The sequence below is a fragment of the Solanum pennellii genome, chromosome 4 (assembly GCF_001406875.1).
Source record: "Solanum pennellii chromosome 4, SPENNV200".
NCBI classification, from domain to species: Eukaryota; Viridiplantae; Streptophyta; class Magnoliopsida; order Solanales; family Solanaceae; genus Solanum; species Solanum pennellii.
The window spans coordinates 49482767-49499099 of record NC_028640.1 but is presented as its reverse complement, the minus strand read 5'-3'; the positions used below and the strand labels follow the sequence as shown (position 1 = coordinate 49499099).

At 32.8% G+C, this 16333-nt stretch overlaps 1 pseudogene; it reads left to right on the top strand.

The window, feature by feature from the left end:
* The first annotated feature begins 3895 nt into the window (after positions 1-3895).
* LOC107016732 lies at positions 3896-16124 on the top strand (annotated as a pseudogene).
* Positions 16125-16333: the final 209 nt, after the last annotated feature.

Here is a 16333-nt window from a genome sequence, read left to right as displayed (position 1 = left end):
CAAAGTACAAAAATCAAAAATTGTTCATTTAAAGGTCGATTTTGAATGAGTTTTCGTTGACATTTGGAATTTAAGGTCCTTGTATTGTGGGTAAACTATTCTTGCAAACTTTTTACAAAATTTCTCATTTTTAAAAACATTCACTTATGGTTTTTGGGGTTTTTTTCCTCAAGTTGGATAAATTGGTAATTTCTTGATTTGCAACTCGTTTTTGCAAGAGTTTAATGGGTTATTAAACCCAAAATACCTTTTTACTTTTAGAATATGTTTTTGAAATAAAATTATGGCTTTATCCTTCTCGATTCTGTAGAGCTTTCAGACTATTTGCAACCCTAATTTCTTACCTTAGCCATATGGGTATTGTTGTAACCCTTTTGGTGAATCCTTTACATTCATGATAGTTGAGGATAACTTCAAATATTATTTGATAGAAGATAAGCTTCGGTAGAGTGGTTCGGGTGATGTTTCGATCTACAAGGTAGTTTTGGCTTATGCTTCTTCTAGACTGGGTTGGGCAATTGATTATTTTAATGAACTATACTATGGTATGGAATAGTAGCGTGACATAAAGATATTTGAAATTGTATACTTTATTGTTTCACCAGTGTTAGGTATTATTTGTATTATTTTGCCCGTCTGGGAGGCTTGTGAGTCATGTTTAGCCTATGTGGGGGCCTTATGTGATATTACTATTTGCTTGGAGAGCATGGGATTCATGAGATTACCCAAAGAGGGGTTTGATATTATTATTCTAGAATATTTGACTTGAAATGCCTGAGTGAGGGGCTTGAAATGATTTTTTATCACATCTTAAAATAAAAGGAATGTTTCCAAATGGTAAAGGCTTATTTCAAATGAGTTCTTCCATTATTTTGTCTTATGATAGTGTGCATCATGATTTGTTAAGTTTGGGAACTTTGACCTCCTTTAGACTGATGTTTAATAGATTTTACCTTTGGCCATAGGAAGGGAGTCGTAGACCTTAAGCTGAGTTATTGGAAAATTAAGTTTCTCAAACACGGATGAGAAGAACGAACCATATGAGTTTTTACGGACCGCAGAAAGGTCCCGTAGAAGTGTTCCAAACATGGTGAAATTTTGGAGTTAGAGTTGAATTCTGCGGACTAGAGATAGACCTATGGGCCGTAAAAATGTGTCACCAAATTTGGATGATGCTTAAGGCTCCAGTATTTGATCTACAATTTACCAGGACATATAGTAGGTCATAACCGTAGGATCAATCTGACAATTATTTTAAGGGTATTTGTGTATCCTCCTATACTTATAATTTATATACTACATAGTTTTACCCCAAAAGATTTAGCACAAGAAATCTCTTCAAAATCTCCTTTGGGGGTTTTGTCAAGCTCAAAAATGGAAAATATGGCTTAAAACTAAAAAATTTTGACCAAAAACTCCTCTCTAATGTCACAAAATAAAACCACACAAAAAGTGGGGGGTCTCGCTTTTGCGAAGCAGGATCCTCTCAAGCACCCATCGCTAAAGCGAGCATTGATCCACTTAAGTGAACCCCACCCAAATGGCCATTCTATCTTTTGCAAGCCGACCCTCGCTTCCTCAAACGTGGCCAATATAAATTCATCAAAAAGACCCTCAATATTTGTTTGGAAACATCTACACACAAACCATACATGTGAGTTTACTATACCTGACATTAAGGATGGAATGGAACCGTCAAGTATGAATCTGAGGTCTCCTTAATCGGACATTAGTCGGACATTCATGAAAGTCACAAAAAAATAATATAACACCTAAAAATGCTAAAACAAGATCGGTACACTTGAAAATTAACCAACACCTCACTTGGACATGAATTTATCCTTCGAAACCAACACAACTTTTCTAATTTTGATCCGAGCATCCGAGCCCCAAATGTTGACCAAAATCAAGCCAAAGCTAAGTTCCCATAATTTCCAATAAAGGACCTCAAATCCCCGAACAAACTCTTAATCTGTAATCGACAACTCTCATAGACCAGATTCCACATTCTAGGACTGATGAACCAATGAAATTCCATACTGACACTCAAAACTCCAAAGACACAAACCACCACTTTTTAACAACTTTGTTCTTTCAAACTCAAAACTTACGAAATTCACACCTTATAACTAAAGTTCAAAATCAATTCTCAAACCTCAATTAGAAACAACTCAGAGTCCATATCGGGGGTGGGAAAATCGGTAAGTTTATGAAACTTTCCAAAAATAACAAACCGGGTAACAAGTACCAATACACTGGTGAGTAAGATGTTTTACCTTGGGGGGATACATTCCATTAACCTCGGTAATTGAGGAAAACAATTTCCTTAAGGAAACACTGTGCATTCAGTGGACTCATTTTCTTCTTTGAGAAAAATATTTTGTATATTATTTCTAATATGTTTCAGATTCTATTTTCATTATTGGTTTTGAGTTTCATGTTTTGGAATATTCTTTAAAATTTGTTAAGTTATTGTTCCATGTATGTTAGCGATCTTTGTTGAACAACATAACATTCCTTTCATATCATCACCCCTCAAAGTTGACTGCCTATTTTTTTTTCTTGAGTATTATCCGATCATTTAGACTCTTCATGATAAATCAATTATCATACGGTGTCATATACCATTAACCACTATATATAATTGTTTTACTTGATCGAAAAGCATTTATTATATATAAGGACATGAAAGTTTTTCTTCGTCCTATTATTCACGAAATGCATGATCTATAAAATCTTCAATTCCATTCAAGTATTCTGTATTGAGTCAGTCTTTTTTGTTTCTAGAATTTTCCATGAAAATCAAGAGATTTTATTTATTTCTACTATTAATGTAGGAGTTGATATGTTAGTTAGAAAACAAGAAAAATATAGTCATAATTGTATTTCAGATAAAATATTAATTCTATTTATATGTAATTTCACATTTCAAAGATATAAGTTTATCAATTAAAATGTGCATTTAATTTGGGTGAATAAAGATCATCAATTCACTAGAAAGTTACAAAATTTTGATGAACAACTATATGGGACCATTTTGATCCTGCACTTCTTGCTTATTTGTTAGACTAGTGCTCTTGATTTAAAAGCACTCAAATAAGCATACATCTTTAACTAGAAAGATTCATTTTTAAAAGATATACTAGTCATTAACTCTAGATTATGACCTTCTCGATGATGCCCTTCTAAGTGTGAAATAAAGGGGAATAGAGAAAATAAATAGAATGAAATATTCTTGGATCAAATATTTAGACTCTTTACTTCAATGAAAACTAATTTTTTTTTACATTTAATCATTTAAGAGAGGATTATTGTATTCATACATGCTCTTATTGGTAAAACAAACACTACCTACTAATGAAACAATCTTAGAAAATTATTTTCAAAACTTCAAGAATCTAAATTTTTACCTCTTAGAATTGATATCTACAAAATCTAATGGATCAGTCTTAACAGTATCGAAAAATAAAACTATAAAAAAAAAAAGTAACTCTCACTTTAACTCTATTCCTACCCTATCTCTCTCGAAATCTCTGATCAATCTTAGAAAAATCTTGATATGGCCGATCCACAACCGACGGAATAAGTGAACTTCATCGGGGAGTTCGACGGTCTTGTAGTACCACCTCTTGACCGTACTTTTTTCACCCTACACATGACCGCAACATATCAAGAAAATGTGGAAGGTTTCCCTATGGAATTTCAAAATCTTAATTTCACCATCGATGACATCATTCTTGAAAAATCATTCAATGATGTTTTTCCAAACACTACCAATGATGATGTGTTTCATGTCTGCCAGACTATCTCGCGTCGGGGTTGGGTTCAGAATAGAGTAAAATGAACCCAAATAGATTTGGTAAACCTAAGAGTCAACTTACTGGGAGTTTTGACGATGCTTCTGGAACAATCAAATCGACCTTGGAATATTGTCTCGGGGAAGCTCTGGTTGCAAAAAAACCGGTACATTTTTCTCCAAATTTAGACAATAATTTAGTAAAGGGTGGAGTTATTGAAAAAAAAACTTAAATTAGAGGGTGCCAATGCAATATAAGAAAATACCAATTATTTACTCTATTCTCCTTGAGCGATAATGTTAATAATGATGCAGACAAAAAGAAGATGGCTAGGAAAATTAGGAGCAGGGAAAGTGATCACTTCTCAAGGAAAAGAAAAAAAACATTATGTTGAGGAGTTAGAGGGGAAAGTTGGCAAATAGCCACTCTTCAAAATTAATTGAACATTTAGACAAAAAGTCCCAAAAAAGTGTTGCTTTAGCACCTTATATTACATCACTCAATATTCTTCCAAAACATACAACGCCCTAGTCTAAAGTTTTTGATACTAAACTTTGGTCCCTACTTATCCAATACAAATTTAGAATTGTTATTTATTTTATAATTTATTGAAAAAAATTTATTGGAGAAATTCTCTCTCGAAGAAACAAAAATGCTCCAGTTTATGCGGATGATTTCGACGACTTCTCCGATGATATATTAGCTTTCACAGGTGAAATCATCATTATTCTAGTCATTTCTTCCATTTTTTACATCATTTTCTTTCAAATATCTTCAAGGGAAAAAAATCCCCACCATTCTTGAAGCTTGCAAAAAACTTTCAAAATCACTTCATAACTCGTTTTTAAATCATCTTTAGTTGTTTTGAAGGACTATAAATACATTTTATCCATATCGAACTTGATTTGAATCCATTCTCGTTCATTTGCATTTTTTTATGAATTTCCTACCAGTCATCAACCACTAGATACTGATATCATAATTTAGTATCTATCAGTGTATTCTATATATGGCAGTAGTTGAATATGTTGTTGCTGGTGGTGATTATATGGGAGTCTTCAAGGAGACTCCGAAAAGGTGGTTTTGGGAAATTTTTTGGTAAAAATATAGTTCCTATTGCCTTGCGTCGTAATGTTTCGTATGACTATATGATTGCAAATGTAATTGACGCCGGTGAGATATCTTGCGAGCTAGGCAACTTGGTGATAAGCTATCGAATGAATGGGAGGGGAAAATATATCTCACATTCATAAAGAATGATAGGCATGTGAACTTGTATGTGATGAATGTTGTTGTTGATGGCTCTAGTCCTATGTTGAGGATAAATGTCATTGGGAGTTCTCCGACTGAACCAACGAATTCTTTTTACGACAACGACTCGGTTGAAAATGAGAACTTGGGTGATCAACCGAATGAGAGATTTTGTGATCAATCAAATGACAACTTGGGTGATGATTAAATGAAAGGGCATGATCATCTATTGGATGTTGAAGATCAAGCAGTAGATGCGGAAGATTTTGAACATTTGGAACAAGATGAAGTAGAGCCGGAATTGAGATCACAACCCAACCATACTTTCTCAGATGGAACTAATTTTTACATGAATCGAACATTCAGTTTCAAGAGTGAGCTACAATTATTATGAGCCGAAGCGGCGGCGATAAAATCTTTTGATTTTGCTACACTGAAAAACTGTAGTAAATACTTCAAGTTGAAATGTGTGTCTCATATTTGTGTGTGGATGCTGAAGGCAAAAAAATATGATTGTTCGGATAGATTTCATATCTACAAATATATTGGCGATCACAATTGTGGTGTTGAACATGCCATCAGCAGCCACAGAAAACTTTGATCAAAGTTATTGTGTCGCTTCCTGTGAATCTTTATCGCAACGGCAAGGGTCCAAAGTTTAAAGAGATTCATAGGACTATTTTTAATTTTTTTCATTGTAGTCCAAGCTATTGAAATGTTGGACACTGTAGTTTCACTTTATATTTTGTAATAGCAATAGTGCTATAAAGAGAGTTGTGACTGCCAATAAAATGGTTCGAGGGACAGCGGAGCACGGATATTCATGCTTACCAGACTTTTCATATATGTTAGACACTTTTAAAATATTGGTTATAATTATTACATCATTGTAAGCAAAGATACTCATAGATTTATGTATTACTTCTGTGCTTTTGGTGCCTGCATTAGAGGATTTTCTCACATGAGAATGGTAATTCTTGTCGATGACACTTATATATGGTAAACACGAGGGAGTATTGATGAGTTTGTTGCACAAGATACCGAGAATCATGTTTATCCAATTGTCTTTTGTGTCGTGAAAAAAGAGAACGATGCATCTTGGACGTTCTTCTTAGAAAAGTTGAAGGATATTATTGTCGATGAATCAGATTTATGTATTATTTTTGATAGACACAAGAGCATTGCCAATGGTATTGCAAAGGTTTACAATCATGCTCATCACAGATATTGCATGAGACACCTCGCTGAAAATCTTCGGGTAAATCACCAATGTGGAGATTCCCTCTATCTATACTACAACGTGACAAAGACATATTCTTTGGAGGACTTCAACGATCATTTTTTGAAATTCAAGGATAAATCCCCCGAGGCAGCCTTTGTCCTTGAGCATGATGTGGGTTTTGAAAAATGGAGCAGAGCACATTTCCCTGGCAGTAAGTATGATGTGATGACCACAAATATTGTCGAGTCACTTAACGCTATGTTGATAGAGAAGAGAGAGTACCCCGTTGCATACATATTTTATTCGATTGCTAAGAGATTTGGAGAATTGTTTAGGGAGAGGCATGCATATATCCTTAAATCAAAGGGTAATAATATGGTGCCGGCTTCCGAAAGGATCACTTGGAAAAAAATGATCGAGGGTGAGTTCTTGTATGTAGAGAACATAAATAGGGATGAAAATCAACTCACCGTGTTCGGTACAGGTTCTACTTCCAATGTTCACCCATTAGAAAAGTCATGTTCTTTTAGAAAATATGACTTGGTCAAGATACCGTGCGTTCACGCAATGGCTTCTTTGAGATTGAAGCATGGTGATAAGTATGGTATGAACATCTACGAATATTCTTTGCCTTTAAATAAAGTTGAAACATACCTCCTTTCATACTCTGAATCTATTAATGTTGTCCCTGTCGAATCGAAATTGTATATGGTAGAAGAATTATGTGAGAATATTCGTCCACCTATTGTCGATACCAAGCTTGGAAGGAAGAAAAGAAAACGTGTCAAGGGTGTCTGCGAGAATTTCAAAAGGAAGTGGAGAAACAAATGATCAATTTATAAGAGATCCGGTCATATGATAACCACATGTATGAACAACAACAAATCTTAGATAGATTTGATTAATTGTAACTAAGCTACTAGATGTGAATGTGTTGTATTTTTGACCCGGTATTTTGTTCAATGTAATGTCAATTATCGAATTTATTCATGATCTTATATTGATGACATATATTTTGTACACTGACTATTACTGTTTATTATTGAGTCCACTCGTTGTGTATTAAGGTGTGCATAATTAATACATAGAAATTTATGGTAATGCAATGATATCTCTCAAAACATTTATTTTTATATTTTTTCCCACTAAAACTGTAAATTTTCCTCATGCATATTATTTTTAATTCCCTAAATTAAAAAAAGTCATGATAAATCCATGCTTAACTAATCAAACTATAACTAATACAATAAATATACACTTCATCAAATAACACATTAAAAATTTGTCAAAATATCAGACGTTGAGATTGAAAAAGTAGCAATTTGTACGTTTTTACCACTATAAAATTTGGATGATTGAGTACAGTTACTGTTGAATAAATTATATAGATAATCAAGACAGTCGATACTTGTTCATGTGCTTGGTGTACATTTTAACAACTACATCTACACTTTAACAGTAATAAGGTATATACGGGTTGATATCATGATCCTCAAATGATTTATACTGCACCTACTAGAATATGATGCTTTAATATAAACCGTAGCTAGTATAATTTAAAAGGGATAATGATTAACTAATATTAAACTATATTATTGAAGTTTTTCAATTAATAAGTTATAACAAGTCATTTAAGGGTCCACATACATTGGGGGTAGAAATAAATGGTGTATGAGAATGATTTGTAGTTATTTAATCAACATCCTCAATGTAGTTTGTGGGAAAGCGCAAGTATGCTAAGAGAATGTTAATTGTTCAACCTATAATATTTCAAAACATCATGTAAGGTTCCATACAAATTGAGGGTGGTGATCAATAAATTATATAGGTTGAACAATCAACATTCTCTCAACATACTTGTGCTTTCTCACACATTACATTGAAGATGTTGATTGAATAACTACAACTCTTTCTCATATATCATCTATATCCACTTCCAACGTATGTAAACCCTTAAATGATTTGTTTAAACTTATTTAATTGAATAAATTTAAATAATATAGTTTAATATTAGTTAATAATTTTTCCTTTTAAATTATACTACCTACGATCTATATTAAAGCATCATATTCTAGTAGGTGAAGTACAGATCATTTGAGGATCATGATACCAATCCGTATATACATTATTACTGTTGAAGTTAGATGTCGTTGTTAAAATATATACCAAGCACATGAATAAGTATTGTCTGTCTTAATTATCAATATATTTTAACAGCAGTGACTATACTCAATTATTCAAATTTTACAACGGTAACAAAGTACAAAATGGTACTTTTTCAACAGTAATATTTGCTTTTTTAGTGTATAAAAAGAAGGATTCATGAACTCCTCCATTTTATTCTATTTTAAAATACTTAAACATCTTTTTTAATTATGTCTCAAGCACCTCAAACATCTAATGCAAAAAAGACTTCCGTTTGTCATTGGTAATTAAGCTATTTTGAGGACTTCACACACCGATACAAAACCAGATCAACAATTCTTTAATTGTACAATTCTTGCATGCTCTTTTTTTAAGTGGATTAAGAATGATTCATCAATGAGCAGTCCATCAAAATTGAGTTTGGAATTTAAGACATCAAATTTTCACGGTGTTACCAAGTTTCAGATATTAGAAAGACTTCGAAACTCAGAAAATAGCGATTTTCTATTGAATTTATACAAAGGAGCCGAACAGTAGAGGAATCACTTTAAAGTATTGCTAAAACATACCAAAATAGAAAGGGATCAACTAAAATAAAGTTTGATATTGGTTGAAGAAAATGAGAAGATCATAAAATAATGTTGTATGGTCTGTTGTCAGTGGTTGCTTTTTGGAAATGTATAATAGGGATGCAGTAGTACAATCTTCTACCATTTAATCATGTAGTATTATGGTCTATTAATAAAATGAAGTACTTCGTATATATACAATTTCATGTCGATAACTGACAGCAACATCCATCAAAACAAAAATAACATTTACATAATCCAATTGTCAAAAAAGGCACTTCAACAACCAATTGTCTTAATATTCGACCACCAAAAACTAATTTATCTAAAGAAACCAATTATCTTAATAGTCGACCACCAAAACACCAACCATTTCAATCCCCAAATGTCTTTATTATCAACCATCAAAAATCAACCATTTCATCAATATCTTAAAACCCACTTAGAAACAAATTTTCTTAAACACCGTTGAGCTTCATAATAATTCTCATCACATCCACTTCAATTCCTTCTTCTATTTCTTTCTCCTCTTCTTTTTCTTGATCTTTTACCTGCTTCTCCTCTTCTTTTTCTTGATCTTATACCTGATTTTCCTCTTCTTTTTCTTCTTCTACCTGATTTTCCTCTCTTTTTCTTCTTCTACCTGCTTCTTTTCTTCTTTTTCTTTTTCTACCTGCTTCTCCTCTTCTTTTTCTTCTTCTTTATTTAGTTCAAACTCCGCTTCTTTGTTATCTTCTTTTTGCTTCTTTTCCGACTTTTCTTTTTTTTTTCTTCAATATTCTACTCCTCTTGTTTGTTCTCTTCTATCTTCTTCTCCTCTTGTTCTTTCTTTCCTTCCTCCATATCGTCTACAACTTCATTGACTTATTCAGTGAAGCACTCATCAACCGCAACAAGATCTTCATCGACTATTGCTAATGGAAGGAATTCATCTACATCAGCAGCATCACCATCATTATCAACTGGTGGTGATGTATAGTCTTCATTAAATGCTGATAAATACATGCTTAGCATTCTTACAAATATATTATTTTACATAACTATATAAATTAGTCTACCTTAATTTTTCTTGTTAATTTGAGCTCTCCTCAATTTCTCATCTCGTATGAAAGCAACAACTTCCATCATTGATAGTTCAAGGGATGCAACACGCTCACACAAACAATGATTTTTATTATTTTATCATCTCGAAAAAGAATCATTACAAGGTTGGTTGAAATTTTTCTCACCCAATATTTCATCCTTCTCGTTCTCTACTGCAGAAGTCAGGACAGTGACACCTTTCAATTTGGCCTTTAAGACATGAATGGTTGTGTACTTGACTTTGTCCGGATGTCATATAATTTTATTTTGTTTCACGGACAGTAGGTATAAGGTATGGATGCACAATATACACTATATATATATATATATANTTGACTTCTTTTGCGAAGTACTCATCAACTACAATGGGATCTTCATCGACTATTGCTAATGGAAGAACTTCATCTACATCAGCAGCATCACCATCATTATCAACTATTGGTGATGTATATTTTTCATTTACTGGAAATAAAAACATAGCTTAGCATTCTTACAAATATATTATTTTACGCAAAACTATATAACTAAATTAGTCTATCTTCATTTTTCTTGTTCTTTTGAGCTCTCCTCAATTTCTCATCTCGTATGAAAGCAACAATTTCCATCATCGATAGTTCAAGGGATGCAACACGCTCACACAAAAATTATTATTTTTATTATTCTGTCTACTCGAAACATAATTATCACAAGGCTAGTTGGAATTGTTCTCACTCAATATTTCATCCTCCTCATTCTCTATTGCTGCAGTCAGGACAGTGACACCGTTCAACTTGACCTTTAAGGCATCAATGGTTGTGTCCTTGACTTCGTCCGTATGTGGATTTAATGTTTTCATATAACTTTATTTTGTATCACGGATAGTAGGCATAAAGTATGGATGCACAATCTACAAAAAATATATAAATAATACAAGACCTGAAACTAAATTACAAATTTGCTAGATATTAATAAATAAATTTATACCTTTGTACTTCTCCCTTTATACTTAAGTGGATCACCTTAGACAACATTATCGCTCTTTGTCGTGTGTCATCTAAGCAAACGGGGATTGGGTAGAGAACGATCCAATGACTTTTTTGCATACTTTCCAATATGATGAAAGCCTTATATATCCAAACCTGAAATTAATATTGAGTGATGAATAAAAAACAGAGACTATCAAAAAAAATTTATAAATATATAGAGTTTATTATAAATTAAGTGCATAATTGATAACCTGTACTAGAAATGCCCAGGGGAAGCCATACAAAGCATATGATGCATTCCCTCTTTCATTTTACACTTGCATCTGCTTCTTCAAATTAATTTTCTTCTTCAAATACTTCAGTGTTAAATGAAAACACTCTTTCCCCCACGGATAACTCTTGAAAAACTATGAAGCACTGACCATCTTAATTTGGTTTGAATCCACAATCTTAGATCTATCATGGGCAAGCAACAAAGAGTGGATGAACCAAATTAAGGAGCACTTCAACTTCTGCTCCTTGTTCAATCTAATACCCTTAATCAAATTCATCAACTTTGTACCACTGATATTCTTACTCCTCGTCACTTTATGGTAGAATTTATCACCTTTCTCAAGTACTCTTTTCATTTTTGATTCACGGGGGTATGCTAAAAATATAAGCCCCATAATCAGTGCAAACTCTTTTAAGACAAAACACGCAGACTTATCATTAACAGAAACGGAAAAGGACCTAAAATACCCTCAAAGTATTGGAAATGGTACAAATTAACCCTCCATCCACCTATTGGCTGCAAAATACCCTTCCCACCCACCTATTGGGTCCAAAATACCCTTGTCATCCACCTTTTGGTTCAAAATTGACCACTTATTTAACGGTTTTTTATTTAAACTATTTAAATATTTTTTAAAATACGTGGTGCTCAACTATATGTTATAATTTAACTTATTAGTATAATTTATAAGTCAATTCACTACCCATCCCATTAATAGTTAAATCCCTCTAAATTAATGAACCCGTCACATTATTAATGCAAGCTACTGCCAATTGAGTGTTTTTAAAAATTATAGAAGTAAATTATCATACATTCAAGTGGCTAAATAAAAATCACCAATAAACTTAGAAGTCTGACTATGTTTATTTTAATTATTCTTACGTCTCAATTATGTGATGTTACTTCATAGGTAACTTTTTTTCAAAATAATATATTAAAGTTTTAAAACAAATCATGAATATTTATAAAATTATCTTTAAAAAAAGTGCATTAATCAATTCGGGATGTATTACTTCTTTACCTTTAATCATAAATTTCTAATTCTATTTGAATGAAAGTGTCCTCCTAAATAGGCTGCTCAACCTAAATTTAATTGGGGCTCCGATTCGGACTCGAATAATTTTGAATGTCAGTTTCAGAATTCTATAATTTCATCGTTTTTTAGTAGTATTTATGACGATTTAGATATTATAATTGGATTATTAATTGGGTGAGATGTAGTTAGTAATGAGTGTGTAGTGGTTTGATTTATAAATTATATAAATAAATTATAATTATAATCAATAATTAACGCCATGTATTTTAAAAAACATTTAAAGAGTTTAATTTTAAAACAATTAAAAAAGTGGTCAATTTAACACAAAGGTGGATGACAAAGGTATTTTGGAGCCAATAGGTGGATGAAAAGGGCATTTTGGAGCCAATAGGTGGATGAAGGGTAATTTTGTACATTTTCAATACTTTAAGGGTATTTTAGGCCCTTGTCCGTAACAGAAAACCACATCTCATGCAATGCTTTATCAATTTTTACACAACGCAATAACATATGATGAACCAATTGTCCATTGAACTTGTAGTACTCCTAAATATGTCTTAAATATCCAAAATAAGTAGTTTTAAATTCATTATGAATTTTTTTGATGAACTAAAACTGTTCTAAAATCACAATAAAGGGTCAATCTTTCTCTCACACAAATTTTCGCTGAAAAAGAGCCTAACTCATCCATCCATGTACTTAGATTAAAGGACTTACCAAAGATATCTCTTGCACAAATTGGCAAGGACATAGGATCATCATTCTCATTTCCAGTATCTCCGCTATCTATGCTACTCTCCTCATCTCCACTATCAGTTCTTTCTTTACTAGATTTTCTACTGTTCTATAGTTATCAATCTCAGCCATTGTATCCAAATCTGAGTTAGACTTAGGCTCTTTAACTAAAACTTTTTTCTTTTTTTGAAGATCCTCTTGAAACTTCTTCAGCCTTTCTTTTAGTGTTTTTAAAAAAAATTAGAAACAGATCTTTTAACACTTCCACTTCTATTTTTAGGAGTCATACTGTATTATATACAAAAACATATTTTTCATATTAAAAATCGACTACTAGTCTATTATTACAAACAGAGTAATGCTTAAAACTATTATGAAAAAGTATCCATTCCAACAAAACTCGCAATGTCATTGACCAAAACTCCGTTATAGTCGACCAACATACAGGGGATTCTCAATATATAGTAAAAGCCTTTAGCCCGTTGGACCAAATAAAAATAAAAAATAAAAAATTGATAAACATAAAAAAAAAATATATGCATTGTCCAAAGCATAAGGTCACTAATTATTCCGAATAAAATGCATGAACTAAAACGGGTGAGATTTTAAGAATATTAAGCAAACATCTGAATTTCACGATTTTCACGACACTATCACAATATAAAAACCAAATAGGCTAAAAAGTAATAGAAAGCACGATTAAACTTACATCAGACTCAGAAGATTGAAAAGGATCTGGGAAGTAGATTGAAAAAGCTTCGACTGAACTTGAGAAGAATATTGATGAAAATATGAGACTCGACTTCGTTTTTCAGGAATGACTATATGCTCTCTTTTTTCTTTATGTTTTCGATAATGGAAGATGGAAGACAGAAGAAAGAAGACGAAGGATGAACGGAAAACAAAGGATGAACGGTTTTATGAAGGTTGATAGTTTCAGTAAAGAAGGTTGAGAAGTTTATGGAAGACGAGGAGTTGTCTAATAACGTGTTTAGAGGTTCTTCCGAAAGTGTTAACCTTTTTTATTAAATAAGTTTTATATTCCTTGAGATTGTAATATAATTATTTGGAGGGATGAATTTATTTTATGTTGAAGTGTTGGGGATGAAAATGATAATTTATATACATGTTTATTTACCCCCAAATTCTTAAAGTGATGAAATGACCCATGACCCCACAACCCAACCCCACTTTTTCACCTTTTTTAACCCTAACCCTACAAATTAATTCAAAAAGAAATTATGTGTCTATTCTGCAAATTAAGTTTTGGGAATGTCCCCCATTCCTATTAATCTCGAGTTAGAGGATAAACTTAGAATACTTCATTCAACAGTTCAACACTTGAATGTAAAGTTATCCTATGAAATGGCGGAAAATGCAACTCTAAAGGCCAACTTGGAAGTACTAGTGTACCTCCCAAGTGTTGGCACCCCCAGGGCTTATCCCTATCCTCCTCCATGGATGTCATATACACCACCCTATATGATTAAGCCACAAGGATCTCAAGTTCCATTTGTTCCAATTCCAAAGTTGAAATCACAGCACTAGCGCCAGCACCAAAAAGTAGCAAGAAAGTGGAGAAAAAGAAGAGTGAGGTGAAAACAAAGAAGGTTGCTAGTGTAGCTTACTTGGTGTGTTTTTCTTCATGTTGATCTTTTTTGTGTTGGTACTTTATTGAAAGTTAAATATGGAGGTACGCATGAACCATTTATGAGTGGAGAGTCTTTTGTGAGTGGATTTTATGAAAAACATCATGGAAGTGTTTTGACTATTGAGGGGCATGTGAATGGGACTGGTTATTTTAGGAAATAAGGTTGAAAAGATCATAGCTTGCATTGTGGCCAGGGAGGTAAAGGTAAAAGCAATCATCAAAATAGAAACAAGGCTGTAGATGAGTTTGTTCATTTGGGCAATGGTAATGATTCTCTAGCAGCCTCTTCGTATGTCCAAAGAAATGATAAACTTGTTGAGATTGACGGAAACTTGATTATTCACTCTCTATTGGCAAGTGAGAAAGACATGGCATCTCATGGAAGTGCTGATAAGAAAAATAGAGAGCTACACCTGGCAGTTCCTAGAGATTTAGCCCCGTCTATCCCAGGAATCCATCCTCGCCTTTATCGAAATCCTGCAGTGGGAGAAAGGGTTCTTGGATCTAAGGATAAAGAGAATATAAAGGCAACTATGCAGCAATGGCCTTTGTGACTATCTAGACTGACTATTAATTCTTATCTTTGTGATATGAGTGAGCATTTTAAGGACTTCATATCATTTAAATCCATGTTTTTGTTTTTCTTTTTCCTTCTTTAGTTCAAATCTTCTATTCTTGATAGAAATGAATTGTTCTAGCTATTATACCTTAAACAACATTCAACGGAGGAAAATCTAGTTACTCTTTCAAGTGTTTGCTTTGAGAATTTTGGTACTTTGAGTCCCCTAATTCTTTATCTTACATCATTGTATCCACGTCATAGTATATGTTCTGAGCAAATTTGTGGTTTGGAGAAGCCTTCTTCTTTTGAGTATTTAATTCATTTTTGTGTTTATTTGGGCAGGGCCTTTGTTGAGTTCAGACATGTGTACAGAAGTGTTCGAATTTGATGCGTTTTCTTCTGCTCCACAATCAATAATTCTTGTTACCAATGCTAGAGATATATCTATGGAAGAAAGACAGAATGGAACGTGTCTCTATAAAATAGAAGGATCCTTAATGGTCTTCCAGTTTCCCTTTCAAGACCCTCTCACAGCATTTTTGAAGAACAAACTGGAACAAATGGAAACCGAGAGCATGTCATCAGGAATAAGTCACTTTCTTCCTTGGTAGTATCTGTTCTGATTGATGGTGATGGTGATGGTGATGGAATCATAGGTCCGAATTCCGTCTCTCGGATATTCATTGTTCTGCTTAATTATAGTGTCAAATATGTCACGTCTTGTTGCTATGCTTCCATTTATTGATAGTGTTCATGTAGCAGAATCATCATGGAAAAACAATTTTGAAGAGCCATAAGATCTACTAATAGTCCTCATTAACTTATGGTGCGTAATAGTTGTGTTCTTTACGTGTCATATGTTTCTGCAATAATAATACATTATCTCTCTTTAATTATCGAAACAAGAAAGCGAACAATCCTTTAAGTTATATGTATTATGTTTTTGTGCTCTATATTTACTTTGAAAAGGACAATTATAGTTGGAAATTCTTTTCATTAGCAAATAACTAGAAAACCTTTGACTTTCTCCTAAATGATATGAA